Source organism: Mesocricetus auratus, unplaced genomic scaffold (assembly GCF_017639785.1).
Source record: "Mesocricetus auratus isolate SY011 unplaced genomic scaffold, BCM_Maur_2.0 Super-Scaffold_100007, whole genome shotgun sequence".
Lineage (NCBI taxonomy): Eukaryota > Metazoa > Chordata > Mammalia > Rodentia > Cricetidae > Mesocricetus > Mesocricetus auratus.
This window is the reverse complement of record NW_024429191.1, coordinates 38,579,104-38,583,742: the sequence shown is the minus strand read 5'-3', so window position 1 is coordinate 38,583,742 and position 4,639 is coordinate 38,579,104.

Sequence of the window (4,639 nt, the reverse complement as noted above, 5' to 3'; positions counted from 1 at the left end):
GTGCCTTGGAACTTCTGTTCTTGCCTTCCGCTCCAGTCTCTTTACATTCCCTGTGCAACGGGTAGGAGTCCACACGTAGAAAGTAGGCCACTCAGGCACGTCCCACCATGTGACAAGAGAAGCACAGGAGGCTGAAGGGATGGCTCCGTGGTTAAGAGCACTGGCTGCTCTTATACAGGACCTGGATTCAATTCCCAGCACCCACATGGCAGTCACAACTGTCTGTAACTCCAGTTTCAGGGATCTAATACCCACTTCCGGCATCCTAAGACATCAGGCACAAGGCACACGAGTTACACAGATACACATGTGGGTGAAACATCTATACACATAGAACATGATAAGGTTTGGGGAGTTGGGGAGAGAAAGGTACAAAACAAACTGAGCTTTTCTAGACACCTGGGCAGGCCTGTGGGTACAGCCCAAGAGAGGGGAAAGGTCGCAGATTCAGTTTAAATGTCAAAAAGAGTTTTGAAACATGGAACTGTCCTAAGTGGGAAGGCAGAAACCGTGAGCTGAGAATATGCAGATACGGGAAAGAAGCCAAAAGGATGTGTGTGGAAACGAATGAGCAGAAAGCCACACAGCACCATGTCTGATGTCTGCAAGACCTGTGCCCCAGCTTCTGCCAGCCTCAGATAGAAAATATCTCCCCAATTTCATCTCTGCCCAAGCATGAACAGACTCCCCAAACAATGCAGCATAATGGTGATTGACATAGCAGCCCCACTGTGTCGGGGGTCATAAGTCACCTAGAGATGACTTAAAGTGTATGGGAGGAACCAGGCACAGTGGCGCATGTCTACAGTTCTGACACTCGGGATGCTGAAATAGGAGGGTGACAAGTTTGAGGCCAGCCTGGCCAACCTAGAGAGAACCTGAAATAGAGGGTGTGTGAGAGCTCAAAGAAGGTATTATGTATAATTCTATGCAAATAAATTACTAAAAAGTACTTTTACCTAAAAACAAAAACAACTATCCCCAGCAAAGAGAGAAGGTTAAAACAAGCAAGATTCCATAAATAAATGGAAATATTTAAGAAAGTGACACCTACCCCCACCTCCACTTAGTAGAAGTCCCTGTGATCAGATTTCCTTGGGAGATTATTAACTTTCAACTACAGGGATGTCCCAGCACTGCTCGGACTTTTGGGAGTACAGGTAAGAGAGCAGCATTCCACTTGCCACCAGGAGCAGCTTTGGATGAAGATACACTAACATAATCCGATGTTGGGGCAGGAATTCAAAAACCATAATGAGGGGCAGGTGAGATGGTTCAGTGAGGAAAAGTGCTTGCCACCAAGTCTAAAGGCCTGAGTTCAATCCCAGGGACCTCCAGGGTGGAGACAATTGACTCCCACAGGTATCCTTTAACCCCTACGTATGCCATTTAGCACAGGAGCATATACACACACATATAAAGAAATAATAAGTGTAGTGAAAAATAAATAAAACCCTACAAAAATATTAACAAATACAATCCTAGTTTACTTTTCAAAATAGATCCCTATGGTCCAAATGGACCTTATCTGTCATATGAGATTGATTAAATGTTAGGCCCAGGGGTGGTGGCGCATGCCTTTAATCCTGGGACTCGGGAGACAGAGGCAGGTGGAATTCTGTGAGTTCCAGACCAGCCTGGTCTACAGAGCTAGTTTCAGGACAGCCAGAGTTATACAGAGAAGCCCTGTCTTGAAAAAAAAACTAAAGAAAAAAAACCTATGAAATACATAGATAAAATTCACCATTATCAGTTGTTCTGCTATTGGAGAACACCAATGAGAAAGCTTTTGACAAATTTAGAAGGCATTCCCATTCTAAAAAATCAGGTAGAATTATATGGATAGGAAGATGTGAGATGTGTGGATCCCTCAGTCTAAACCTGGCTGAGTGTCATTAGGCGTTCCCTAAGGCCTGAAATACAGGGAGGTTGGAACAGTTCCTGAGTCCATCACCACAGTCACACAGACGACCTGTCCCAGGAAATTCAAGGAATGGTTTGGGTCATCTTTTGTAAAAAAAAAAAAAAAAAAAAAAAGACATGGAGGAAAGTGAGAATTTTGCCATGATCACTACCACTTGTGGAGAGGAACACTTCAAAAGTGGCCGCACCTCAGTAAAAAGCACACACTGACAGGAAGACTAGAACAAGACTCTATTCCTGGAGCCCTAGCACGGGCTGTGGAAACTGAGGAATCTCTCAAATGCCACCACAGACGGAGTGTCTTCCAAAGCCTCTGTGTTTCTTTGGCTTATAGTCCAGAGCATGGTACTAGTACCGTACCATGGTGGAGGACTCCCTATCATGGCACAGCCCATTAGTCACCCTTTCCTGAACCCACAAATCTGGTTCATGAGTGATTAGCCTACCTTGAGACCAGTTCCTCAGCACCCAGGCACCACTACATGTCACTGACTTATGGCTTAGGGATTAAGTGTCTGACACATGGATATGGAGGACATAGCCAAGCCCTAGTACCCCTAAAAACAGCAAAGAAGCAAAAAAAAGTAGACTTTTTGGGGCTAGGGATATAGTTACCTACATATTTGTCTAACATGTATGAGGCGTACGGTTGGATCCCCAGCACCATCTAAATCAGGTACGGTGCCATACACCTGTGGTCTCAGTGCTTGGAAGGTGGAGATGGAAGGATCAAGGAGTTCAAGGTCACCCTTGGCTTGAACTTTTTTGAGACAAAAGTATTGTCTCAAAAAATGTAGGTTTTAACAGATGATAGTACAGTTTATAGTCTCAGCTAGGGCAACATGAAGTAAAGTGGGATTTCTTTTGTGTTTCTGGACCTAGACAAGTTGATTTCCATGTTTACATCCAAACACAGGTAAGTGAATGTGCTCAGAATAAATTCAACATGAAAGCTAGTGACATAGGTCTATGGCCAGTGGTGCAGAAAAAGACCCTGCAATAAATATGTCACAAAGGGTGGAAAATCCATGTCTGCCCAAGAACAGACATAAGCATGAGTGGATGGTGCCTGGAGCTCAGGACGTCAATATGTAAATAAAAGTGAGGCCTGGTGGCATAAGCATGTAATCCCATCACTTGGAAGGCTGAGGCAGAAGGATCATGAGTTTGAGGTTAACTTGGGTTACATTGTATTATCCTTTAAAAGAAAACAAAAATTATAAATGCTGTAAAAGGATTCAGAAAATTGTCACATGCCAGGTAGTCAGTCACATTGGAAAGATAAGAATTAAATAGGATGACTAGTTTCTGCTGCCCTAGACCTCACATCCTGGCATAAAACTGGAAGGACGCACCACTGTGATCTCCGTGGTGTTTGCATCATTTCGATCCATAAAATTTGCATTTATTTTAGCAACAATTGTTTAAGAGCAACTGTGAACACACTGGGCTTCTTTTCCCAGCCTTTATCCTTCAACATTCGGAGGCAGCAGGGACCACACAGGCCCCAACGCAGGGAGAGTTACTATAGACGTGCATAGCAGTTCCACCAAGAACCTGTCTGGCATGAGGCTGAGGCTGACAATGTAGTGTGTGCAGGGTGGATACTCCCACCCATCCCTGTCTAGATGTAATGACAGGAGCCAGACTCTTTTCAGTCCCTGTATGTACCAGGTCTCTCCAGGAGAGGAAGACTAAGGAAGATGTCTGTCCTAAGCAAACCAGTTATGACTCTGTTGTCATCACCAAGTTCACAGTTTCTAGTAAAACTGCACACAGAATTTCAGCAGTCATTTATACCCACTTCCTGAAATAGGAATATTTAAGGGACAAAGAAGGTTCTCACACCAAGTCTGTGACCATCATGTATGGTAAGGAGTGAATACTTAAAATGCGTTTTATGAGACATCATTTTGGTGGATGTGTGCATGTGTACATGTTTGTGAGGAGGTGTGCATATGTGCACATGCGTGTGGCGGCCACAAGACAACCTTGTGTCATCCCATAGGAACCAAACACGTTGCCTGTTTGGTTTTGTTTGTTTGTTAATTTTGTTATTGTTGTTTTTTGTTTGTTTTTGAGACAGGGTTTCTCTGTGTAGCCCTGGCTGTCCTGGAACTCACTCTGTAGACCAGGCTGGCCTCAAACTAACAAAGATCCACCGGCCTCTGCCTCCTGAGTGATAGGGTTAAAGGAGTGTGCCACCACCACCTGGCTTGTTATTAGTTTTTAATGTCTCAAGTGTTTTGTCTGTGCACTAGAGGCCAGAAGAGGGCATTAGATCCTCTATAACTGGAGCCAAAGATGGTGTGAGTACCGGAGATAGAGCCCAGGTCCTCAGCCACTGAGCCACCTCTCTCGCTCCGAGTCACAGGACCTCTCACCCGCCTGGAGCTCACTCAGCCAGCTAGTCTAGCTTGCAGCCGTCCCCAGGGATCCTTCCATTGGTCTCTGCGTCCCCAGAGCTGAGATTCAAGCACATGCCACCATGCTGGCTTATTTTACATGGTCCTGGAGATAAATGCAGGTCCTCATGCCTACATTACAGCACTTTACTGACTGAACCATCTCCCCAGTGTTTGGGGATTTTTTTTTTAGTTCATTAAATTGCCTTTCAGTTTATTCACTGTTTTAGAGATCCAATTTTTCTATTTTTTAAAATTTTCCAGGTGTCATAATAGTGCAGACTTTTGAATACGATGTGCTGTTTCAGTGC